A 27135-nucleotide genomic window follows, 5' to 3' on the forward strand; every position below is an offset into this window, starting at 1 on the left:
GAGCTACTCAGAGAAACCCTGTCTTGAAAATCCAAAAATGAAGGAGGAGGAAGAGAAAGAGGAGGAAGAGGAGAAAAGAAAGGAAAGAAAGCAGACAGGAAGGAAGGAAGGAAGGAAGGAAGGAAGGAAGGAAGGAAGGAAGGAAGGAAGAGAGGGAGGGAGGGAGGGAGGAAGGAAGGAAGGAAGGAAGGAAGGAAGGAACCTTTTAATGAAAGAAGGGCTCATTTTTTTTTTCATTTAACTTTCTCACCTTCACTCCAGTATGACCCACTGGTGATTCACACTTAAATATCTACACACCAGCCACTCTGGTTATACACAACCCAGTTGCCCACTCCTCCATTTGAGAACAGTACCGTTTTTATTTATCGAAGTTCAGGAAAAGGAACATTTTGTTGAATAAATTTGTTTCATTTGTTGTTATTGCTGTTTTGTTTTGTTTTAAGTATGTGGGGCAAATAGAGCTGATGATGCTTTCTCTTTGTGAGAAGAAAAAAAAGTCACAAAATTGGAAACCACTAGAGTTAGCTTCATGTCTCTGCTCATTGAATAATGGATGTATTGCTGAAAGAAAGGGACAAAATTGTGTACATGCATGTGCACACATGCACACATGCGTGCGCGCGCACACACACACACACACACACACACACACACACACATTAGAAGTATGACTTTTTAAAGAATAGCAAGACCCCATCATGGGGTGGGGGAATGGACAAATGTAAAACTTTCTAACTCTCTGAGACAGAATCTCCCCTCTCATTACATCCCTGGATACACACATTTTACATCCTTATCTTACAAACCTGTTTCAGGAAATTAAAATGGGGTGATTTGAACAAGCAATTAATAATACTTACAATTCCTTGTTTTCAATTGTTACAAATGACAGCTACAGATTTTGTACTAATGAAAAGATTTCCATCACCCTAACCAAAGCTGCCTATCAGTGTCAAGATCTCCATTCTCTGGTAGGTGACTTAAGTATCCTTAATCTACTTCAAGAAGCTCAAGTGGTCTCACCTCCATGGCCTTGTTCTCGAACTCACACATACACAGCTGGCTCCTGTAATGCTCTTACAGGTGGACTTTTAATTTGCGATGACACCTCACAACCTACAGAACAATATCTAAAAATTATTGGCCTTACCCTAGTATTCTTCAGAGCCTGCCAGAGCTTTACCCAGTCTGTCATTGATTTACTGTGTAGGTGATGCCATTAAAAAAAAATCCCTCTGCATATCCTTTTCTTTGCTGGAAATTATCTGCATATTTCCACAGAGGTATTTTGATCATACAAACATTGTATATTCCTAACTGCCAAATTCAAGATCCAATCTCTTTACTGTATCCCGAGGTCATAATGCCCTTCTTACATGAATCTTACAGCCCCAAATATACTGCTTGTTTGGAATTTACTGTGGATTATTTTTAAGTTGTGACATGTATACTTTAACTGAATTATATTTCAATGTCTTCACATTGCGAACCTAACACCGTTCCAGTTACACAGTAGATATTCAATAAACTTTGCATCTGTCATGTATTGATTACTTTATTTGTCTGTCTCGCAGGTTTTCTTACTGTTAGCACGATAATAGTTGAAACTTCACATGGCTGATGGATTTAGAGACAGCAAAACAGAACTATACAAGGACACTGTTCTCTTGGCCACTGCTTTCCAGACCTGGGTGCCTCTTGCAAGTCTGATGCTGTAGCCTGCGCTATTTGCTTGCCATTTGTGGAATGTGGGCGGAGGCGGTCTCAGTCTGTCTCCTTCCCGGGCTCCAGGTAGTGTGACCTCAGTAGAGCCAGACAAGGAGGAAAATGTAAATCTTGGTCTGTAGCAGGCTTGGCTTGGCCTGTCCCTGCCCTGGGCCAAGTCCTTTTCCTCCAGTTGGCTCTGTGCTAGGGACAATCAGATGAGCACCTGGAGGGTTGGAGGAGGCAGGGCTGGGATAGTAATGCCATCCACATTGCCCTTGCACCAGATTCATAGATCTCTGAGAGCAACTAGAGGACCAGTCATCTTCAGATGAGAAAAAATTGTGGGAAGGGCCAGATTGTTCATTGTGCTGGTAATGATGGATATCACAATTGAGCAAGCTGAAGGTTACTGACTACTCAGTTTCTGACCCGAGTGATGGAGGAGTGATGGAGGAAGCTGTAAACTCAGTCCAGGTAACCATAGCCTAACAGGGTGTTTGGGGAAGCAGAACTCTTGTTGGGACTGTTGGTTTGTTTATTATAACAATTGTCTCAGACATTTGGTACATAAGGTACTTTGTATCTAATTTATATAAAGGCACTAAGTGGGCACCAGTGGTCTCTTTAGACCCCTTCCTCCATCACATCCTCAGCTCCATTGAGTTTTACGACCATCTTTTGGTACTTGTGAGCAATTAAAAGCAGAAATGCCTTTTCTAGTCACGTGTGATGGCTCATGCCCATAATCCCTACACTCTGGAAGCTGAGGCAAATGAATTGCTAGAAGTTCAAGGCTAGTTTGGATTATAGTTGTGAGACCTTGTTTCAAAAAAACAAAACAAAACAAAACAAAAAAACAATGACAAGGATAAATTTTTCCCCATTTGTTTTGGAAAGGGAAGAGTGTGAAGAAAGCTGGGTATGTAGGGAACAGAATGAGGGAAAATGCTGCGATTTCACCTCTTTATTCAGCAGGAGAGAGTCTAACTTAGAGTCACAGGACAAATAGGCAAGGTAGATGAAAAGTGCCTCTTGGTTTAGGTGTGGCATAGCTAGTGGACTTCCTCCCAGCCTGTTAGTGAGATGTCAGTGGAAAGCGCCGCCCTCCCAACCTCCTCCCAACTCTCCTCCTCAGATCTTCCAGAGCTCTTCTGCCACTGAAAGAGAGAGAAGCAGCAGCCTGGCAGAAGCCCCTAGTAGCCAAGGATGGGGGGCTCGCTCCTCAGGCTTATGCGTTAGTCAGACTTTCCATCCCTGTGGCAATCATCGGAGTAGACCAGTGAGGAAAAAGGGGGGCGTGCTCTGTTTCAGCTCCCACTTCAAAAGGTTTCAGTCTGATTCTAGAGTCTGCTCCGTGCTTACCCCAAGCTGTCGCGGGGCTGTGTTGGGCCATAGGGAAGTCATGGGACACTGCTCCTGGGACTACAGTCTGAGGCACTGGATTGCTGGACCTGGCTCTGAGTGGGGCAGGGGGTGGGGGTCCCCTGGCCTGTGATGAGGCCGGAGCCATCTAGTTCTCAGGCGCTGCTGGGAGAACAGAATTGGGGCCCCGAGGGCTAGATGTAGCCCGGGGCCGAAAAGGGAAAGAGAGGAGTTCCGGCTGATCCAGTGTGGAGCGTCCTTTGCTTGGTGGGCGGCAGTCTTGGGCTTGATGGCGGCTGTGGATGTGAGCACAAAGAGACCTACGGGAGATTAGACAGTGGCTCTGTAGGTGACGGCCTTCTCCACGGCTCCCCACGGTGGATCCCGAGGAAAAGAGGCAGTCTATGGTTTTAAGGCATTTATTGTCATGGCGGAAGGTGGCTGAGTAAAATCGAATCCCACTTCTCAGGGCGGGCCTGAGGTTAAATACCTTTTGCAGGGAGGAGTGTCTGGGAAGGAAAGGTTATTGGCTATGCCTCCAGGCCTTTAGGTCCCTCATTAAAATGGAGATTTGTCTTGCACCTACGTGACCATAGAACACATCCTCTACCTGTGGAGGGATTTGGGGCGTTGCCCTTATGAGACTGATGGGCACAAATCTATGGAGGACTGCGGCTAGTGACTGCGGCCTGATGCCCAGGAACAGGAGAAATGCCAATGTCCCTTCAAGGTCTCCAGGGTTTTGGTCTTAGCTGAACGGGGAACAAGGCTACCTTTCACAGTCCCACACATGATGTCAGGGAAATCGTGGCAGAGCAGCTCGCCAGGGTGACCAGGAAGCAGAGACAAGGAAGGTCTATGCCGGCAGAACCTCTTTTCTTCCTTTTCTGGTCCACTGGGGCAGGGTACCGGGCTATTGGGTGATGACGCCCGCACTCAGAGCCAGCCTCAGTCTGGGAATGTCCCACAGATGTGCTCTGAAGTGTGCTTGCTTGAAGTGTGCTTCAGGGCACTCCCCAGTCCAGTCAAGTTGACAGACTAGATTAGTCACCACAAACAGAGACAGTGGGACTCCAGCATGACAGGTGTGGCTAATTCAGTCTGCTTGTATGTGTCATTCGGAACTTCCCAGGTTTAAGAGACAACCGTGGATGGAGCAAGAGGTCAGGAACCTCGGAGGAGTTTGGCACCTTGCTGGTTCACTCACCATGTAGTTACTAGCGCAGTAGGAAAAGCCACTTGCTCTTTTATTTAGGATATAGTCAGTGGTTCTCTCCAAGGAGCTAACGCAAATGGAGAAGCCCAACAAGAGGCAAGCAGCATCACTGGAGGAGAGGGAGGGCATATGGGTCGCCCGTCAGGAGGCTTTGTGTGCCAGAAGCTGCAAATCAGCTAATGGGGCCAGAGCCATAGATATGATACGGAAAGGGTGAGGGCAGGTGAGATGAGAGACTGGTTTGAAGCATGCAGAAAGGATGTTTAAATCGGAGGCCATTTTGGAGTTTGCTTACAGCAAAGGCGCAGCCACTGCTATCACTATGACTAGCACAGAAGTGGTAAGCCTAGCTTAAATGAGAACTCAAATAGCCAATATGAAGCTGAATAAACTTAAAAAAAGAAAATCACGCATGGATACTGCCCCTCTGTAGCTGGAGACCCACTATGCTGTATAAACTCCCTCCTTCTACCCTGGTACTAGGTGTGCCAGTGTCTTCCGTACCTATCCAGTCCTTTCTGACCTCTGAGGTCTCTGCCCTCTTCAGGTATCCTCCTAGGTGTCTGGAAGGCCCACCTGCAGTGTTCTCTCTAATGATGTCAGTGCTTTGGGGTTGGGGTGTTATTTGGATTTATGAGAGCACCACACCCCCGCCCTGTGATTCAGAGATTTGGTCTCATTAACACCTGTACATTTATTTAATTGAAATCAAGTTCAAAAGCTGAGGGTTGGGAAATTGCCTGTCTGATAATGTGAATCTATAAACCCTTCTTCCTGCTGTTCCCTGGCTGCCTGCAAATACCCTGAAAATTCAAGCATCCCCGGAAATGTTTTCACTGCTCTGCTTCTGGCCCGATGGGTAGTAATAAATAAAAATGAAAGGCACTGGGAGAAAAGCTGGGTTAAATTTATTTGAGGCTTAGCAGGGCTCGGCTCTGGTTGGGGGATGTTAAGGGCTGCTGGCGTGTCCCTGTCACGTCTGGCTTGGCTTTTGAGTTCTACACCTGCGTCTTCAGGGTCAAAGCAGGGATTTCTTGTCATGTGGATGATTCATTCACCTTTAGCTCTAATGTTCATGGGACACATGAGTCATTTCAGAAAGAACAGCCAATGGAAAGAACCTCCGTTTTCAAAGTAGGGCTGCTTCGTTATCCAGAGCAAGCACTGAGCCAGCAAAGCCCACCTGTGAGTCCTTCTGAGCACTTCAGATCGATGGTATTCTAGAACACCCGAACAGGTGAATACTACAAAGCTTACAAGTATAGAGGCAGGGTGTCAGGTAACCTGGATTCTCTAAAATGACTGGATACCAGTTCAGGACTGATATATTTCCTAAAGGATACATCGCCTTCTGAGTGACTGCAGCCAGGCTATGCAGCAACAGCAGTCACAATGGGTCCCATGGCTACTACATAATGCTGCCGTCCTGAAACTGCCTGAGCTACCCTGACAGTCCCTATGGGACCCATCAGGTGACATCCAGCTGTGAGACAGATAGACAGACTTCCTAAGGCTGGTGGTGACCCTGCCTGGGTTGCACACCAACCAGTATCACCAGATAAACTGCCACAGGGTGGCTCATTTAAGGAAGGGCGAATTAGAGATGTGACACCCTATGCCACTACAGCCAGTCTCTTAAAACACTGTGAACATTGTCATGGCCTTTTGTCACAAAGCCTCCCCTTCTTGTTTCACCCCTCCCCCATCCCATGCTCTGATTCAAGGCTTGCTTTTACAACTCTTGCTTTATAGGTCTATACAAGAACTGCTCATTGCCCAAAGCTTAAGTTTACCTAAGAACTTATATTGTAGCTGCTTAGCTGGGGCATGTGCAGTGCTCACCCCAGTGGCCCCAGGCTGAAACAATGTTTGCCATTCTGTTCACCTAGCACATAAAGACAGGTGTATACACATCTCATAGATCATGCATGCACATGTAAACACACACACACACACACACACACACACACACACGCACGCACGCACGCACACACTCACGCACACACGCACGCATGCACGCATGCGCCTGCACACACCACTTCCAACAAAAAGTATGAAACCAAATGTGTGACTCTTGCAGAATGGACACTGCTGAATCATGCCATAGGTGGAACCATTTCATCCTCTTATTTTTCTCCGATGCAGCTGGGTTTCTGTAGCGTTTGTTTCCTGGGAAGGCTAGTGAGGAAAAGGACCTGGCTTGCTGGGTGTCAGAAGCTAAGTGTGTCTGTCATAGCACACTACATGGTTTTGCTCCTGGAGCTAAGCACAAGGTCAGAAGGAGCCTTTATTTCCTGAACACATGCTGAGTACCTACTATGTGCAGGATCCCAGCCAGACTTTCCAGGCTATACCAAGCACTAAGGTAAAGCCTCTGCCCTCCGATATGCCGTTCTGAAATTACTTTGCTAACAATATAAAAGACAAGTTACATGTGTTCGTATTTAACTCTGAAATGATAACTTCATAGCTCAAGTCTCTCTGGAGTCTTGACTGCTACAGATATTTTGATCTTTTCCGTGGGAATTGTAGTGCCATAGGAAGGAAGCTCTTTTCCATATTTTGTAAATGTGTGTAGACTGCAGCCCCCGGGCAGAGCGATTACAGTCTGCTCATATTAATTAATTATGCCTATTTTGATGCAGGAGCTGAGCAGGGATGGGCCTGGAGCATCATGCCGGTAGCCTGTGGGATGCTGGGCTCCACAACAGGGTTGTTGTTCTGCCCATTGTTGCCTTTGGCTTCCCCTTGGCATTGATACTTAATTGCATTCCAACTGGGTAAGTCTGAACCTGTCTGCTGAGCCTTCTTGGCAGGTGTGTAACCAAATGTCCCCGGGCCTCGCCAGTCTGTGGGGGCCAATTAGACCTCACTTCCACTCTCAAATGTTTCGAGCTGATTGCTCCAGCTGAGAAACTCCCGGCCCTCCCTGAATCTTCTTTCCCAAAGTTTCTCCTTCTGGGATAAGGCCACAGGAGGAATCAGACATGCTCAGAAACGGTTTGTAGATCTTGGATGTTCATGGTTTGTTGGCCACTGGAAGCTGTCACTATGTTGATGCCTTGTGTCCCAGTTCCTCTGTTGGGGCTAAGTCTTTCCATCAGCACATGAGCTTTGGGGTACTGAGGACATGGAGAACTGGTGACCTGAGAGAAAGCTTTGAGGGAGCTAAAACAATTCAGAGCACCAGGGCAGGTCGTACAAACCCTTACCACACATCTCTTATGTAGGTCATCTCTTCCAGCAGCATGAAGCTAACCCTCAGCTTCCACTCAGCTGCCAAGTGCAGGCTGCAGAGCTCCACATTCCCTGCATTCCTCCTTGCTCTAACCATGACCCTTTTGCCTGCTGGGAAAAGCACCCTCACCCACTTGCTCTGCTTGCCTTTCATAGTTGGAATCCCAAAGCTGCTGGGCTTTGGCTTCTGGCTCTGGCTTTAGTCTCAGCTAGGGCCCAAGTCTTGCTGGGCCACCCTCCCTAATCCTGCCCCAACTGCCCCCATTCTTCCTTAGGGCCCATCCCCCACTTGCCAGATCCTCCTGACTAGCTAAAGGACAAGTTTGACCTCTCTGGCAGCTGCGCTGAGACTGTGGATGAATCCCAGGCTTCTGGGTCTTATTTCCACCCAGCACTCTCTCTGCTAGAAGAGAAGCCTTGCCCCTCCAGGAAGTGAACTCATTTTCCTAGCATTAGGTAGAATGCAGCTTACAGCGTCTCTGCAGCAAGGCCATCGACTTCTTTTCGAATGGTCCTACAAGGGTTGAATGAGTTAAAGTAAAAGTTGAAAGTTATAACTGCTGCAAGTGGCCAACTCTGGATCATAAGAGGTTAGACCTTTGTCTAATGCCCCACAGATACTGTGGAATGGCTACTGGCCATCTAATAGCCCACTGACCAATAAGATGCTTAGTGAGGTAAGTGTGGCAGCTATGCCAATCATTCCAGCACTCAGGAGACCGAGATGGGGGATTGCTGTGAGTTTGAGGCCAGCTTAGGTTACATAGTGAGTTCCAGGCTAGCCTGAGCTACATTTAGTTCTAGACCAGCCTAGGCCACAATGGTATATATAATTTCCATGGAGTTTTTTTTTCCTAGACAATATCTAAATAGGAAGAGATAAATGGTAAACAAATTAATCAATAAGAAAATTAATAGTAAAATATTTGCAGACAATTGATTTGGGGTGATATAATAAGGGGTATCTAGATGAGTCCTTCAAGCAGAATGCCAGGTAAGACATCCTTGAGTAAGTGATAAAATTAGATTGAAGGAGATCCAACCAGGCAAAGATCAGAGGAAAGAGAATTGCAGAGAAAGGAGCATGGAGAGCAAGCAGTCTGGGAGCAGCTAGAGCGATGACAGAGGAGTCCCTGAGGATGGAGTCTAGGGAGGGGCAAGGCAGAACTCAGCTGCAGCTGAATGGAAGAAAGACAGCAACTAGTACAGGGTGGTCCTATCCATCCGGGAGAACACAGACAGCCTTGGGGTCTCCACAGGTCGGGCTGCCTGGACTTACTGATAGGTCACATGCCCTGGAGGAGAGAGAAGATTCCAGAATCTCTAGATGACAAGAATGGACCGCAGAAGCTCCTGCCTGCTCAGGTGCAGGTAGTCTGGACTAGGTGGTCACCAAGCTGCCTAGACAGTGGTCCATCCAACAGAAATGAGAGGATGCCCTCCCCACCCTCACTGCCAGATGAATCCTTCGGTTTCAAATATTTTAAATTACAGTCTTGAAGAGCAAAGGAGGCTCTTGCAAGCAGCCGAAGGAGGAGAGTGTAGTACACTCACATGGCCAAATGTTCTGTTTTTCCCCTGATGAACTATCAGTAGCAACAAGGGTGACAGCTGAGGGCGGAACTGGCTGGTGTGTGTGTGTGTGTGTGTGTGTGTGTGTGTGTGTGTGTGTGTGTGTGTATTCTGATAGCAGTCTCATATCAGAACAATTAAGTATAAACCTGAAGGCCTGCTCTCATGAAAACCTTCAATCCAGTCTCTAAGGGCCTCAAACTCAGACTTTCAAAGGGAGCCTTGCTTTGCCAACAGTCACCATTTCACTGTGTTTGCTAATTTCCCAACTCCATGAAAACCTCCAAAAGGGTGAAGATGGAGAACAGAACCTTATGGGAGCCCCAGGAACTTACAGATCCCTGAATGTCATCATGACGTTATCTCTAAAGTCCACACTGTCCCTTAGGGGCTTTTATTGACAAACTGCAGAGAAGTGACTCAAGTCTATGTCATGATCATCTTTCCCAGAACTGGGAGTTCCTCTGGCCTGCCAGACACAGGAGCATTTTTTTCCTTCTCCTCAGCCTTACTCACACATGGTGGCTCATCGCTTTGAGGGCATGGAGAGTTTCCTCATGGCCCCTGTACATTCTGTGCTGCTTTGCTGAGTGAGGAGAGGTGCACACGGCTGCATCACTGTTTTCAATTTCATTTTTCAGTTTCACCTGGGGCCAAAGTTTTCGGTATCCATATAGTTTGATTGCTTTCTGATTCACTGTGATCATATGCTTTGCAGGATAATTCATTCTTTTGCTCGAAGATATTAATAACACACAGTGTTAGTACTCTTAAGCAGACATGTAAAAGAAAAAAATTGAAACTCAGGAAGACTGAGTAACTCACATTCGAGGTCTAAGAGATGTGGCCGAGACAGGAGAATTAGACAATTGGAGACCTTCAAACCATGGCAGAGCTTTGTGGCTTCGAAGAGAACTATGCAGTTTTTCAAACCCCCAAATTATTTAATTAAACAGGACTTAAATATCTATTATAAACCCAGCCTCATGACACAGAAATATATCCATGTATTTAGTCAATAAAATATTTTAAGTACAGTATTGTACAAAAAACACGTAGCCACAAGGGCCTTGTCTTTAAGAATCCTCTGGGTAGTTAGATAAAAAAACAGATCTCTGAAGTAGTTTGATGACAGTATGAGGTAGTGTGTGAGGTAATAGATGCTGGAGGTCAGAAGAGTTCCTGCCTGACATAGTCAACCTGACCTGAAAGGCCACAGGATATGACTGGGGAACACTCTAGAAAAAGGCACTTTGGAAACAGGAACAGTGTGCATCAAAGAACTGAGCCAGTAACCATTAAAGTGTTCATGCAGCCTATCAGGTTACTTGGTGAGAAGATTTGTCAGGGACCGGGAAAAATTGTAGACTAATTTTGTCACTTGCTGAGGTAGAAGCGATAATGTCTCATACTTTGTATATGTGTGGTTATGGAATCATAATCTTTATTGTTATTATTATCTGCATGAGTCAGGCTGGAGCTAGATCTCATTAAAGAGTCCCCAGGGAATACGAAGAGGAATCGAGGTACACACATGTCAAGTGAAGTATCATCATCAGTAGCTAAGGATTTTTACCCATAGTCTGGTGCATTGAACCTCCACTGAAAAGACTCGGTCTCAAGGATTAGCTTTTTATCTGAGACCCTAAAATGAACCTAAGGCCTTGTGTGCTGGTACACACCTTCTTTCTTCTCCTTCTCCTTCTCCTTCTCCTTCTCCTTCTCCTTCTCCTTCTCCTTCTCCTTCTCCTTCTCCTTCTCCTTCTCCTCTCCATCTTCTCCTCCTTCTTCTATTTATTTATTTAATATATATCAGTACACGATCTCTCAATTCAGACACACCAGAAGAGGCCATTGGATCCCATTACAGATGCTTGTAAGCTACCAAGTGGTTGCTGGGAATTGAACTGAGGTCCTCTGGAAGAGCAGTCAGTGCTCTTAACCACTGAGCCATCTCTCCAGCCCCTACAATAGCTTCTTAAGCTAGATACAGTTACTCCGAGTTTTAGAGGTGAGGAAGCAGACTGAGATGCCCTGAGCATAAACAACAGTGGTCGAAGGAATTGAGGCAAGATCGTGAGCCCAGTTCATCAGATTTACCCTTTAGCTGCCATTTAGCTGGGATGCCTAAGTGACAATAAAACAAGTTATTATATTTTAATAAAGCACAGAATTGGGACTCAATAAGGGTTGCTCTCTTCTGAACCCCACCAAGTGGTTGGGGGATTTCTAGGCAAAACTTTTAAGTTGATCAACCATTTCTTGCCCTTCTACTGTCTGTTCAGTATGCTGTTGCCATATGTAACCAACCATGGGGCCCATGAGAGGTGAAGAGTCTAAGGTGGAGATGTACGAGTATCAGCTGTGCATCGAATTTTAAAGGTTTAGTGTGACCACCTTTAAAAAAGGACATTATATATCCAAATCATTTTTAATTGGTCCAAATGAGATACAAGTACCTCATGTTTCTTTTTCCTTTCTTCTGGTCTGACTTCTAGAAAACGTTCACTTGCACATCTGGCTCAGGTTTGTGGTTTCTGTTATCTGCCCCTTAGACACAGGAACTGCCTTGCCCAATCCTTTGTCTTTCCAGAGGTGCATTTGGCTTACAGTTCCCTCCCTCTGTCAGGACGCTAATGGCTTTCTGTGTGAGGAGTAGTATTCTCACCCACTTCATGCTAGCACATAAATGTCTGTCTGTGTGTCTCTCTCTCTGTCTCCTCTCTACCTCCTTCCCTCCCTCCCTCCCTCCCTCTGTGTTTCTTGTAACTCTCTTTCCCCCTCCCCCACTCTCTCTGTTATCTTCATATCCATCTCCACTTCAACAGATTTTTAAGAAAACATCCTTAGCAGGGAGTTTTGTGTACCCAGCTACTGAGACTTGCCAGTGGCCACAGGGATCTGGAGGATGCCACCATGTAGATCAGCTGGAGGTAGAGACCAGAGAAGAGTGGTAGAGACTGAAAAATGGAAATTTCCATGCCTTGGATAAAGGTAGCAGACACCATCAAGCCCCAGCTAGTTGTTGACTTGTTCCAATTTAAGCCCAAAGGCCAGACCCCTTGAGTTCTCATGGGTGTCTGTGGACTTGCATACCTATTGATGAACCCCACTGAAATAAAACCTGTGAACACACATAGTAAACTTGTAAATTGTAAAGCCTGCCTGAGACTCTGTGTGGCACGCAGCCTCAGCTGTCTACAAAGACCTGCTTGGTAAAATGGTTGGTATGTGGTAAACTGGACTGGTGGTTGCTGGCTTTTGACATGTGGCATGATCAAAGCTGGAAAGTTCCCTCTTTACATAGATGAGCTGTAGAGTCACATGGGAACTAGTGCTCATCCAGTGACATGGTCTATCCTTCAGGACAGCTATGTCAAACTCCTGCTCTGTGTGGCCACCATTTAAGTAGAACAAGGGTTAGTTGGGTTTCCCTTTGAGGAATCCTTGGTGGGCACATCAGTAGGGGAGTCTCAGAGTAAAAGATGCTGAGTGCCTAGGGGTCTCCAGCTGACAAGAGTGATGGCTCAGATGGTTGTCATCCTTCTTGAATTCATCTCATTGCACAGCATTTATTCTACAAGGACATGCACTAATCATTTACTAGAGTGAACTGAAATCCCCAAGTAACTCAGGCAGAAAAAAAATAATAAGAGTGCCGAATACCTGGGTTATTTATAGACAGGTCTGCATTCCAGATACCTGAGTCAGGCCCCCTGGGAGAATGTTTCCTTATTCTGCAGTTGACACAGGAAGATTTTGATCTGGGTCATACCCTGAATGCTTGTAACCCCCGCCCCCTTTCCAATTCTAAAGTGCACAAGGCCTTATCCAGTCAGGGGAAAAAACGTAGATAAGAAATATAAGACTCGCTCAACACAGCCTTTGTTCTTTCCTGGCCTCTCCTTGTGCAAATACAGCTTTTAGAGCTCTTAAGATTTGAGCTGCCCACTTTTGTTATTGATAATGATTCCAGAAGAATGCCAGCCCCAGAGTGATCCTGCTTCGTTTGCACCAGCCTGCAGCTTTCCTGAGCGCTGTCTGAAGGTGGAAGTTTCCCTAGTCCCTAGGTTATGAACATGGTGGCCAGATGTAACTGCTTGGTAATTTATACTGCCACTCATCTAGAGTTTTTAAATCCTTATGAACAGCTTCACTTCTAAGATGCAATCTGTCCCGCTCATTGTCTAGTGAGGTCAAGAAGAACAAGCATTATCATCCACATTCAAAGGATGCAGAAGTGGTGTCCTGGCAGGCCAACTCTGTGACTTATCTAGATGGCAAGATCAAAGTGCCTCCAGCTCCCTGAAGGTTTGTTCCTCTTCTATCCAAAGCATGGAGGCTCTAAGGATCCCCAGCTCACCCTACTAAGAGGAGCTCAACTCCATGATAGCACAGTGCACTATGGTAGAGCGGCATTTGTAGGAAGACAAAGACTTACTAAAATATCTACCATACTTGTATTGATCCTATTCCCAAATCTCAGTCATCATAACATTGATTTAAAAAAAAAAATCTAAGCAAACAAAACCAAAAGGGGAATTATTGAATTTTTTGATAGTTGCCAATACCCCTGAACAGAATGACAAAGGTTTCATTTTCTCTGTAGGAAAAAAATCTTTTTTCTCCATAGAATATTTTCTTCCTCTCTATGTAGACATTCAAGCAAGAGATCACAGCCTACCAAACAGGGCCAGGCAAACTTTGAAGTTTGAAGGTGTTCTTCTTTGTCTGAGTTATGCAATGGGAGGACGTTTCTGCTCCCATATAGTTTGTATCCTGAAAGGGGTAGACAATGAATTATTGAAGATATATGATAGGGTATACTATAAATTAAAAAAGTGTTAAAGAAAGCTAGGTGTGGTAGTACACGCCTTTAATTCCAGCACTTTGGAAGCTGAGGCAGGTGAATCTCTGATGAGTTTGAGGCCAATCTGATCTACATGGCAAATTCTAGGCTAGCAAGGGCTACATTGTGAGAGTCCATCTTTAAAAATAAAATAAATATACCCGGCATGGAAAGAAGACAGAAATCCAGTCCAACCATTTGATAATAATCATTTGTCACACAGAAAAGGCTGGGAATATAGCCCAAGGAGATAGCACCAGCTGACTATGTACATGGTCTGGGGCGCAATCCCCAGCAAAAACAAGGACCAAATAGAAGTTCTCTGCCTTCCTCGTCTCCATCCTGACCATGCATCCAAATGAAAACACCCCTCCCAAATCTCAACTCCCACAGAGTTTACCCTATGTTACCGAGAGTTCCAATCACATACATGAGCTGAGATCCAAGAACCAAACTATCAAATTGCTTCATTCCCTCTGCTTTCTTAGCCTGTGTCAGCCGCCAGTGTTAGCCACTGGTCCACATTAGCTGTTTGCTTCCTTCCCTCCACCCAGTTAAACTGCTCCTTTCCTGCCCCGAGCCTTGAACTCCCGTCCTACATGCAGCGTCTGTAGCAATCCTACACACCTACTACCCAAGCCACTTTCCCAACATCAAGTGTGCAGGGTTCCCCCTCCAGGAGGCACCTACAGCAGCAAGAGGAAGAGGAGGAAGATGGAGTCCTAGACTTCTAAGCCACCCAGAATGCCCCTTGTCCATCCAAATTAAGCATATTGTCTTCATGTAGAATTTCCTTCTGCCCACTACCCTCAACCACAGCTCATATCCTCCCACTTTGTAACCCTCCTACCTGGGCAGGTTCGACACCCCTTGCCAGCAGCATAAGAACCCGGTTCCCATCACAGTAGGATACAGCTTCGACTTCTACAGAGGCCTAGAGAGCACCATCCTCTCCATCTGCGGTCTCACACTGCCTCGGTGCTCAGCCCAGCTATGGGACTCTCTCAGGCTCCTGTGCTCACTGAACCCAATCCTTCTTCACGCTCGCTTGCCCTTTAGCCACCCCTGACCCCCCATTCCTGGAATGGAATCCACTCTTTACCATTCCTGAGCTGTAGCACCGATCATGACCTGATGCTCACTATGTATTTAGTTAGTATTCCTCTCAACACCAGAATTGTAAGCTCTGTAAAGATGGGTGTACTGTCTATTGTATGACTGTTCTCTCCTCAAGCATCTAGCACTCAGTAGAGGGGTGTTTGGTGCACTGGAAAAATACTCATTGTGCTTGCTAGCTTTGTTTTGTTTTATTTGGGGTTTTGTCTTGTCTTTACATAGACTAAAGTCATCCTAGAGGAGGGAACCTCAACTGAGAAAAATGCATCCATAGGATCCAGCTGTAGGCACGCCAGGTAATGCAGTTTCTTAATTAATGGTTGACGACGGAGGGCCTTGCCCAGTGTGGGTGGAGATAGTCTGGGTTCTATAAGAAAGCAGACTGAACAAGTCATGAGGAACAAGCCAGTTGAATTTCTCCATGGCTTCGCTGTCAGCTCCTGCTTCCAGGTCCCTGCTATGAATTCCTGTTCTGGCTTATGTGGAAGAGAAAGGGAAATAAACCCTTTCCCCCCAACTTGCTTTTGGTCACTGTGTTCCATTATAGCAACAGAACTAACTAAGATGCTCATTAACTGTTTATGGATAATGAATGGACGGATGGGTGGACAGACAGACAGATGGACGGGTAAATAGATGGAGACTGCCAGACGGCCTTTTACAGTTCCAGCTGTAGGCACACAAGGTAAAGCAGTTTCTTAATTAATAGTTGACGACGGAGGGCCCTGCCCAGGGTGGGTCTTTTACAGTTTCCAAGACTCCCCGATCTAACTTAAGCTATACCTCCCCTGTCTTTACACATTCTGACCAAATTCCCTTTTCAACTGTCCCACACCCCTAACAGTGTTGTCTTACCTGGTGGACTCTTGTCCCTAGAATGTTCTTCTTCCATCTGTCTGGTATAGCAGATGCCATTCAATTATTAGACCTCATCCTCCTGCTTGAAGTGTGTTCCCTGCCCCTGCCACCCAGAGGTCTACTCTTTCATAGATGTCTCAGTCCCCATCTCTATATGTGAATGCACTGACACACTGAGCTTGCCAGATCGACTGCATGCAAGATGGTACCTTTAGTGTCCTATGTGTTTAGTGACATCAGAGCTAGGAGGAAAGAAGCAGTGGGTAGCACCTAATAGCAGTGGCACTCTAATTGACCTGTGGATGTTGCTAACTCACAGCAGTGCGACTTTTTTCTTCCACAGGCAAGGTCTGCCAAGTCCTTTTTAGCCTGGCTTTGCCTTCTGCTCTTGATCACTTCCAGCAGCACCGAGAAGCTCCTTCTAATTCCTCTGTTATTAGTCCCCCTGCCTGAAGTGCTCACACTCCCACAACTAGCTAGACAGTCTCCTTGACATGAACTTAAATAACTTTTTCTGAGAACTGTAGCTAGTACTTCTCAAGGCGAGGTGTGTCTGGTGAGGGAAAGATTCCATCAAGAGTGTGTTCCACATGTTAAATGGTCTATGATGTTCTGGCATCATTAAGTTAGCACATAGATATTTTTTTAAACTTTCAAATCTGCAGAGTACAATTATATAAATTATATAATATTTTTATGAGTGATGAAGATGTACAAGAATGTTTGTGAAATACATAAGCTGAGAAATGATCTGCTGAAGGCATCATGGTGCACACACATAGAGCTGAGATAATACCCAACGGCATATAGCCACCATGGAAGTATAGTCACGTGTGTGTGTGTGTGTGTGTGTGTGTGTGTGTGTGTGTGTGTGTGTATGCTCTTTACACACTGGCCATTGCCCCAAATCCCACTCCACTTTCTATTCCTTATCAATCCCACTTTCTTAGTTAAGGTTTTACTGCTGTGAACAGACACCATGACCAAAGCTACTCTTATAAGGACAACATTTAATTGGGGCTGGCTTACAGGTTCAGAGGTTCAGTCTGTTATCATCAAGGTGGGAGCAGGCAGCATCTAGGCAGGCATGGTGCAGGAGCTGAGAGTTCTACATCTTCATCTGAAGGCTGCTAGTGAAAGACTTACTTCCAGGCTGCTAGGTTGAGGGAGGGTCTTAAGTGCACACCCACGGTGACACATGTTCTCCAACAAGGCTACACCTCCTAATAGTGCCACTCTCTGGGCCAAGCATATTCAAACCACCATATACACTATAGGCAGAGCAGGAGTCCACTAAATTCCCACAGCTACTAAGTGGCAAGTAAGGTCTTCACAGCCACAGATCTTTCCTTCTCAAGCTGCCTCCTGTAACCCTACTGTGATGGTGCAGGACACATGGACCCTTGTAATCACCGGCTGTTGCACAGTGCAGCAAGCTCTTTTCATACACCATCTCACTTAAAGTCCTCAGTCACCTTATGGAGCAAGTGTTGTAGTTGACATCTCAAATCTCCTTGATAGTCAGTAGTCTGTATCTACATTCTCTTTCCATTCCTGATAGCAATAAAACATTGTCGTAGGGCCCATCAGCACTCCTGGATACCTATTAAGACTTCCATATGACTAGTCCTTTGCCAGGATTCCTTTAAGAAGGAAGGATTGTGGGGAAAGACTTTTACTTAACAGCTCATCAGCACAGGATCAGTTTCAGTGTTTGGAGAGGGAAGGCATTATTCACCAGGGTGCATCAACATCAAGGTAGGTTTTATTTCCTCTTATTAACAAATGTGTGAGGACAGTACTAAAAGACTGAAGGGGTCTGTAATTTAGTACAAGTGAGATTCTTGAGCATGTGGAAGGAAAGCCTGTAACGGGGGTCATATGCTGAGAAAGGAACACTCCAAACAGAGCTGAATCTTTCTCGAAGTTGTGTAGACACTATCCCTCCCATACAAGTGAGTATTGCAATAGGAGACAGGATGGTGACCAAAGGAGTGTCTGCCATTTTCCTGTATTCTCAGAAGGATGAAGGTAGCTGCATCCAGGCTGACCAAGTCCGGGCTTAGAGGAGGTTTCTGTGGCTTGGATGTGGTATTTCTTTACAGGATCACGTGCCAGAACCTTGACTCCCCCAATTGTAAAGGTACTGAAAGATGAGAAATGCTTTAAGACACGGGGTCACAATCTGTTGGTGTCAGGAGCCTTTTGTTATTTCTCTGAAGCAGAGAAAAAAAGAGCAAGAAAAGGTCTGCCTGCCAGGCAGGGTCAAGGAAGGTCAGGGCCTGTTGGCAGATATCCTGACCTGCCAAGGCATGGAATGATAAGAGGAGGTGGACCTGAGGCCCAAGGTAAGGGGCCGAAGATTCTTAGTGGAAGGAACAGGGAGGTTTGGGGGATGGGAACAATGTCTTTTGTACATTTTAGCAAAATTGTTTCTATTAGCTTGTGGCTTTGCTTCCCAGAGTACTGAAGGCTATGAGAAATAGACTTGCTGCTGGTGTGGTAATGACCTACATCCCTCCCATAGCTGTCTCTTGCATCTTCTTTCTATCTTCCCTATAATCAGCCTGGCTCCTCGCTCAGAGGACTGTTCCACTTTGTACTGGCTAAGCCAGTACAGCTGGTTGCAACTGCTTTTAGAGGTTGACTAACATTTTTTGCAGGGGTCACATATCAGATATTCTGCATAGCAGATATTTACGTTACGATTCCTAACAGTAGCAAAATTATAGTTATGACATAGCAATGAAAATAATTTTGTGATTGGTGGTCATCCCAATATGAGGAACCGTATTAAAGAGTCACAGCATTAGGTGGGGCCAGGGGGACTATGATGTCATGGGACCTCATTTTGGGAAGGATTTATACTCTTTCCCGTAAGAGCCGACTAGTTCTCTAACAGGATTGGTCACCACAAGCGCAGCTGTTACCAAGGGATCCTGGTCCCCCTTCAGTCTTTCCCACCTCATGACTTCTCTTCTGCTGGCTTCGTCAGCATAAACTGAGTTGGGTGATGCTATCTACCAAGTTTTGAGGTCACCTAAGGTTCTTGCCTGAGCTAGGACTCTCAGCCTTCAAAGCTGTAAGCCACCACCACCACTTTTATTTTATAAAGCACTGGTCTCAGTTTGAGCAGTGTGAGAAGCTGAAGTGTGAAGTAGCTGGACCCCCTCGTTGTCTGTGTCTTTAGTACGAAGGCTGCTAAATGATGGTGGCATCCATGGCTAGGACATCGCCAGAGCACTTGTGGGTGGCAGAGCCCTCCCAGGTGTCTACATCACTCAGATGACAGAGAACCCCTCAAGGGGAAACAAACAGGGTCGCTTGGCTTGCCCTTCATCATGCTGAGCATCAGTACTGGCTCATGGACTCTCCCTCAAAAGTGGGTAGATAATTTTCAGCAGAGGAACCAACTGTTAATTCATGGGCAAATATCTGAATTGTGAAAACAGGGGAAACTTGCAAGACCTGGAAAACGATGTCAGCAGATGTTTAGCACGGATGTATGTGTCTGCCATCTCATGATTCCTGAGGGGCTTTGGGGTGGGAGCAGTGGGTACTGAGTCTCCTTTGGGAAACACATGGACCCAAAGTAAGGCTCAGTCCCCAGTGTAAGTTTGGAGGCACCTGGAAAGGACAAGGAGAAGCCAGGCCACGGAGCCCGCAGAGCCGGTCTGACCTGCAGTTCTCCTATTTCTGCCATGGCCTCTATTAGCCTTGGATTTTCACACTGCCCAGTTCATATATAAATAATAATTCAAAATATTTTTAAAGATCAACTGAAATGCTCACATAGACTGTAGGCTGTGGTGTGCTATAAAATATGAACTGCAGTTTATGAGATGGCTTTTATCTGAGTCAGGTCACCTGGGTTAGGCCCAGGACTCCAGGCGAACCACCTGTTGTTCCCCATCACCTCTCCAGATGTCAGCTGCAACAGCTGCACCCCTTATGTTCTTGTTGGTATCGGCTGTAACAGCTGCACCTCTTATGTTCGTTCATGTTGGTGTCGGCTGTAATGGCTGCACCTCCTATATTTGTGTTGGTGCCCTAGAAACAGCAGAAGCTGCAGAGTGGAAAAGTCATAGCTCTTAAGGATCTTAAGTAGTTTATAATCTTCCAAAGAGCAGCACACTTGTAGACAGACATTATACCTGAATTACAGGTCAGCTCAAACTGGGCAAGGGGGAGATGAAGAGGAAGTGGGTATAGGAGAAAGGGAGGCTGTGGAGGGATTCTAGCAGTCTGGTCAGAGCTCTCTCTCATGTGGTCCTGTAGTGGGCCAGTGGGTGGGAGGGAGTCCCTGAGAGATTGGAGAAAGGATGCTCCTGTGGAGGGCATTATTTGGTGGCAGGCTGTGGAAGTTCTCAGACAAGAGCTGCTTTGAAATCATGGAAACTGCAGGGTTGCCGTGCTGGGGCTTCTGAGTGGAAATTGAAATGGTTCTAGGACTATCAAGAATGGTCTTACAAAACTCTAGGAGGTGATCTGTAAATCATACTCCTTATAGGTTTGCATCATATTTATTAAGGCTGTCTTAGAGCAACTGAAAACTGAGTCTCCAGGAAGAAACTGACTCTTCTTTTCCATTCACCCAGGGTGTGTTCTATGGATTCAGTCCCTTTTGCCTGAACTCTGGCAGCACACACAGGTCTTGGTGATTAAGCAGAGCTCTTTCTTCTCTTTGTGGCACTACCCACCCATCTCAGAGGAAGAGGAAAGGACTGGTCATGTTCTTTCTCAGAAAGGAGTCCTGGTGACAGCTGGTCTCAGCCCGGTGGAGCCTGTCCGAACTCGCTTCCGGGAGAGGCTAACAAACCCTTCCCTTCCCTTAAGCCCTTCCAATAGCCTTGTTTCTTTGCTGCTTTCTTTGTGTTTCTTTTTAAAAGAACAAGATAACATAGCTTAAAAACCTATTTTTGAAAGGTGGCAAGACTCTCTGCAAAGAGAGTCCCCTTATTAGGCACCCTGCCTATGCTAAGTGTTTGTGTTCAGCAAGGAACCCAAACCAGGCCTTTCCTGAAGCTTCCAGGCTGAAGGGAAACCCCACGCCTTCAGGAAAGGAAGTGAGGTCATGTTGAAGAGATGTTCTCACACCAGAAAGGGGAATTCTGAAGAAAGTCACCTGCAGATAAGGTGGATAAGACAGCTTTTTCCTCTCAAGGGTGTGTTTCTCCTGGTACTCTGGTCTTGCTTCCTCATCGTTCAGCATCACAGAGCCTTCGTACTCAGGACACCTGGCTCTTCTGTTGCCCTGCCTTAAGGCACTGCCTGAGACCAGGGACTGCCTGTTCAGTCATTACACCTAGCACTTAGCACACCGCCCTGCACATAGATCAGGGGATGAGTGACTTGCAGGGTTTATCCACACATAGCAGGGCTCTCTTACAGATAATGGGTGAATTTAGATACACAAGACACACAGAGGCCTGTGGGGTAGTGGTGGTGGTTGTTTTGTTGTTGTTTGTCCGGTGTTTTGGGTTTGTTTGTTTTGTTTTGTTTTAAAGTATTGGCTCATCCAATTCTTGAGGCTGGCCAATCCAAACTCCTTAGGGGCCTAGAAAGCTTGGAATACCAGGGCTAGTGCTATGGATTTGAGTCTGGATTTCTTTTTTTGCTTTAAAGGCCTGAGCTGATTGAAGGAATGTGAGCCAGCCAGGCTATCAAGAGCAATCTTTAAAACTAGCTGATAGCAGATGTCAGTAACAGCTACACAGTACCTCTCAGGAATATCTGGATCAGGGTTTAAAGAAATAACTGGGTGTTCTGGCCCAGCCGAGTGAACACATTAAGCTAAGAATCATGCCCTGTGTCACAAAAAACACTACCAACAAACAGCCCAGTCCTGAGCAGATACCACACCAAAGTGCTAAGGAACAGAATAACAGGGCTCACACCATGCCACTTCCAGCATCCTGCGGGCCATCAGAACACCACCAGCACCTTCCTCCACCTCTCTCAACACCCACCCCTCACACACAGAGACTTCTCTAATCGGAGAAACAGTCCAGTAGACAGAGCATGTTACAAACTTCTATTTTGGATGAGATGAGTAACTTAAGAACACATCTGAGGTCGGCCAGGTTAACCTTCAACCTTAGTTGCCTGCAGAAAGAGTTTAAAATACTTTCAATAACTGGGCTGTGAAATGACCCAAGTGTCTTTTTGACTACATATGTCAAAACACCCCAGGCAATTTGGGTCGTTGGGGAAAACCGTGCAAGACAGCTACTCGCCTCATTGTCAGAGGGTTCCAAATGCCAATCAAATACCCTGGTCAGTCTAGATCTAGCTTTGAGGTCCTTTGGATAAATTCCTCCAAGAAACTGATGGAGAAGACAGATAAGTGTTTTGGCTCTGGGTTGTCTGCTGCCTTGGTGGTGATAAATATGCTCCGGCTGGGCTTGGGCTGAGTTAGGCGCAGTCTATTTCTAGAGTGGTAACATTGTATCCTGGTTGTTTCCCCAGCAGGTGCACGTGGACAGAAAGCATCTGTTCCCTTGAACAGCACTGGTGGCTTTTCTGAGGTTACTGTCCTTCCGTGCTCTTCCCAACATTATGTGTGCTCTAATAAAAGACTGGCCTCCTGGCCACAGTGCTCACCCAACAGTCGTATTACTGCATTTGTACACCTCTTGTTCTCTAGTTCAAATCATACAGGCAGATGCCAGTGTCCCTGCATTTCTACACCACATGGTCAGAGCCATAAACAAGACTCCAAAGCTGGGCCTGGAGTCTGATGCTGCATCTGCTGCTGGGTTTGGGGACCCAGAGAAGCTGAGGAGGGCTAACAGAAAAGCAGTGTGGCTGTGTGTCTGCCCTGTCTGTCAGTGTCTGAGTAGTGGGAAAACTGCTTCAAACCTGTCTAGAAAGACACCCCTGTATTTCAGGAGGCTGGGATCCAAAGGCTCACAGAAAAAAAAAATACTATTTGTACCTTACCTGCTTCCACATTGCTTCCTGTTGATGTTGTGGGCATTTATTACCTTGCAACTGAAAAGGACCCTAGCTTTTAGTATCAATATATCACTGTGAATTTAAGTTATAAACTAGAAACACAATGTATTTATTATCAGTGTTACACTGCAAGAGAACTCACTGGCCCTAACATGGGAGTATCTCTTGACCCACTACACATACTCTTTAAGAGAGTAGGTGACTCAGAGCTTTCAACTATTGTGGTAGCTAGTGTTTGAAAGATCTACCTGTGGGGGGGGGGCACCCCCCCCCCCCCCAGAGCACTATTAACCTCTTGATAACTCTGTGTTAGAAAATCTAGCATATGACCACACTTCTGCCCGATTGGGGCTGGGGTGGGTGTTAGATGGTAGTGGCCATCTGAGTGTACAGTTGCCAACGAGATGATGTAGCCAGGGGCTGACACAGTACTTAATTACCATGGGGGAGCTGCAGCTGGCTGGAGCAGCCGTGAGTTGGCATCTGCTTTTGCAGCGCACGATTTTCTGCAAATAATTAACCAGCAGAACTCTTGATTCTCTCTAATTAATGAAGAGGAAGCCTGGAATCTTCAAAGTCCACAAATGTCATGCTGCCATTGTGCCAGGATTGATCTTCTTTGTTCTAGACCGAAAAGCATGCCTCTGCTGCCTCGCCTAATTTTTTTTATAAATTGAATTTTCCTATTACTCGTTGTGACAGCCAGGGAACATGACTTCAGAAATTCACCCGCAGTTCATGCCAGTATTAGAAGCCTGAATAATAATAATTTTTTAAAAGAACCATAATGGAACGGGCTTTCTGTCTCTGACCCAGAATTAATCACAGGGAAGAGACACTGAAAGGAGCTCATTAATTAGTGCTAATGCATCTTGCTAGGTGAAGGCTGAGTTCTTGGGAGTCTGCAGGGGAACGAGGGGACTCATCTTCTCTGGCCATCTCTATGCTGAGATCCACGGGGATGCGATAAAGGGACTTTGCTCCTGGGAGACAGAGATGTGTGACAAGGGGACACAGCAGAGTTAAGCGGGAACTGACCAAGACTAACAATCCTGAGTTACTTCCAGGAAGGAAGCAGAAGTGGCTGTTATCAATGCAAGTGATCTTGTGGTCTCATCTGAACTACAATGAAATTCACCACAAATGCCAAAGTGGAGCCCTGTTAAACCCTAGGTCGGGTTGTGTCACTGTGTGTTCCTAGAGCCCTGGAGAAGAATGCAGACTTTATACATCAGTCTCCGAGGGCCTACCCGTCTGGCCACTGTTCTCTCAAAACCCTCATTTTTCTGTCTTTGTCCATTAACCCTTTGCGTTTCCTGTGCATCAGGGCCTCTGCACTGGCTAAGTGAAATATTCCCCAGCCACGGGCATTCTCTACCTTTTACCCGTTGCTTAGAAGTCACTTTAATGAGCATATGCCCTGTAAAGGAGAGTCCTCTCCCCATTCCTGTCCTGCTGTGTGTTCCTCTCTCGTTCTGTAGCTCACCCTGTATTCCCCTTATTTATCGTGTCTATTGTTCAGCCTCAGCCTCCTCCCTTTAGACTGCAAACTCCCAAGCCAAGATTCACATCTGTTTTGTTTGCTGCTGTATTCCCAGAACCTAAGACACAATTGCCAGTTCAGTAAGTATTCACAGAGTGGAGGAGTTGGCTGGCACACTTCAGAGTATCTGAGGTCTGTGTGAAGCCTGTGCGTGTTAACCCCGCGTGCACGCACAAGCACCTTGTGAAGGCTGCCCAAACGATGAATGGAGCATTTTTGTTTCCTTTGGCTACCAAATGCATTAAAGCACACCATGTGCTCTGCATTAAATGGTACTTGGAGTGGTTTGCCTTTCCCAGTGGCTTCTGGTAGGAAGGGTAAGACTAATGAGGCTATTCTAGAGTAAGGTTCCTCAGCAATGTCGCTAAGGGTGCATACTCTTCTTCCTCAGTCCTCAGAGTGAAGGGCTTTAGGGAGTGATGCTCAGGGATGTGACAGGAAGAGTGGGGGAGGGATAGAGAGACAGAGAGGGGGAGGGGGAGAGAGGGAGGGGAGGAGGAGGGGGAGAGAGGGGGAGAGGGAGGGGAGGGGGTAGGGGAGAGAGAGAAGATGCATTCAAAGGCATTTAGGAGGATCATGTACCAGTGTCCCGGCCAGGCTCCTGCAGAGTGCTTTGGGTAGAGATGCAGGAAGGGCAGCATTGCCTGCTACCTCCATGCCAAGCCCCCATAGATTCCCTTCCTATATCCTTTCTATTGAAGAATGCCAGGCAAGCCCTGGCGTATGCCTATACGTTTCTAAGAGTTCAATAAAAACCTGGTCCAAGCCGAAGCGTACACAGACAAGGGCCCTGAGAGGCAGAGCTAAGCTGCCGTGCTCTGTGCTCTGCTTCAGGTTGTCTGTCAAATGAGTAAGCCTGAGCCGAGGAGAGTCACCAGCCAGCTGCTGCTGAGGTTGCGGGTGGGGAGGAGATGTTGTCGCTACACCCAGGCTCTAGCCCTGAGTCTGCAGATGCTCGTGGGGTCACTCCGGCCAGTCCTCTCCTGCGTCGTGATATCACTGTGGTTTAGATATGGTTGTCCCAATCTAAACTCAGGTTAAAGTTTTGTTGTCAGCATACTGGTATAGAGAGGCGGTGGGGGCCTTAAAGAGAGGTGGTCAGGTCACAGGGCACTACTGTCTCGAAGGGATTAAAGTGGGTCCTAAGAATTCACCAGTCATCTTGGGTAGGCAGTTGCAAAGTCGGTGGTGATGCTGTCTGTGCCCTACCTTCCCCGCCTTGTGTCAGTTTAAGTGACATGTTTGGAACATCGTGAGAGCCTCACAAGAAGCTAAACAGATATCCACAGCATCTGTTTGGACTTCCAGAAGTAGGAGTCAAAATCAACTTCTTTCCTTTATAGATTGCTTGCCTCCAGCTATTCTGTTAGAGCAATGAGCCACAGGCTAGAGCCCCATATCTAATTCAGCCATTTGAAATTAATTTCTTATTTCTATTTATGCATATATGCCTGTGTTAATTTAAACACATGATGTGCATGCATATTCTGGACAGGCCAGAGGGGGGTCAAATCCCCTGGAAGTAGAGTTATAGGCACTTGTGAACCATCTCATGTGGGCACTAGGGACCTTGGGTTCTCTGGCAGAGCAGTAACTGTGTGCTATTAACTGCTGAGCCATCTCTTTAGCCCTCAGCCCTGTTAATATCTTACAAGAGATTTGCACCTTTTTTCTTAATGAATAACTTTCCTTAATTTGAGAAAAAGAAGGAAAGGGCCCCATAGGTCAAGGTACTTGCCTAGTTTCACACAGTCATTAAAAGGTAGGACCTAGACCTGGACCCAGCCCACAGATGCAGCTTTTTTCACAATATCCTTTGGTCAGAAGGCCCCTGTGATAGTTCCTTTTGGAGTCATAAGTAATTGTTCTCAGGAGGGGAAAAGGACACTACAGTGGGTACAATTACAATCCGTACACTGGATCGTTACTAAAATTGCCTCTCAGAATTAGAGGATGTTCAGAGGTCGGAGCTGAGACCCTGGGGTAAGCCTCCCTGACATACAAGTCTGAATTAGATGCCCAAATTTCTAATCCCAAGTCTATTTGAAGCTTTGCCCCACAGTTAAGTTAGGCAGAATGCCCTGGTTCTAAATAGCAAAATTGACCTTTCCTCCTAGACTTGAGCCCTGAACCCTGAAATTTCTTCCAGACTGCAGCTCCCCTTGAAGCAGTCAACGGATGCTCCTGCAGATGTCTGACTCCAGTCTTCCACAAAGGAATGGAGAAGAGCCAGCCGGGGATATGGATAGAATCCCTAGCATGACATACCAACATCACTACAGCTGGGCTGGTCACTGACTGACGCACCACTAACTTGCTTCCTGAAGTAAGCCATTTGTTGAGAAACCGAAGGAGACTTGTTTCTCCGTCCTCACTCTCAAAGACTAAGGCAGAGGCTGCGGGTGGCTACTGAGCATGCGCTTGACGGTGACTCCCACCGCCAGCCCGGAAAGCCTTTTCTTGTTCAGTTTCTGTGTCAGTGGCTTGTCTTTGATGAGTGTGTGTGACTGTTGCGTGTGGTGCCCTTCTGTTTCCTGCCCTTACAGATGGACTAAGGATGAGAAGGCGGGATGCAAGCCGCAAGCTCCAGCTGTCGCTGGTTAAAGTGCAGCGAGTAGGCTGTGAATTGGCCATTTGGCTCAGGCAAAATGAAGAAGGGGTTCCCCTTCCCTTTCAGAACCCGGAGCCAAGCTTCCAGTTCATCAGTCGGATATT

The 27135-nt window shown here is 46.4% G+C and overlaps 1 protein-coding gene and 1 long non-coding RNA gene across 6 annotated transcripts in view; one reads left to right on the forward strand and one right to left on the reverse strand.

Moving 5' to 3' along the window:
- The window catches only part of Itgb6 (integrin beta 6), a 124312-nt gene that overhangs the window by 92369 nt on the left and 4808 nt on the right, over positions 1-27135 (reverse strand). Inside the window, exon 1 of one of the 2 annotated variants that reach the window (XM_006498808.4) lies at positions 14797-14955. The exons of the other annotated variant lie outside the window; for it this stretch is intronic. The gene's annotated coding sequence lies outside the window, so the exon portion shown is untranslated. Of the gene's footprint in view, positions 1-14796; positions 14956-27135 lie in introns of those variants that run through there. 2 annotated transcript variants of the gene reach the window in all.
- On the forward strand, positions 1940-27039 carry Gm33436. Of its 4 annotated transcripts, XR_001783313.2 has the most exons (4): positions 1940-2184; positions 6934-7068; positions 26570-26746; positions 26967-26990. It is a non-coding gene; the product is annotated as a predicted gene, 33436 (long non-coding RNA). The 4 variants fall into 4 exon arrangements; XR_374559.3 differs by having other exon boundaries at positions 26570-27039; XR_001783314.2 differs by lacking the exons at positions 26570-26746; positions 26967-26990 and adding an exon at positions 15285-15389.

This window comes from Mus musculus, chromosome 2, assembly GCF_000001635.26.
Source record: "Mus musculus strain C57BL/6J chromosome 2, GRCm38.p6 C57BL/6J".
NCBI lineage: Eukaryota > Metazoa > Chordata > Mammalia > Rodentia > Muridae > Mus > Mus musculus.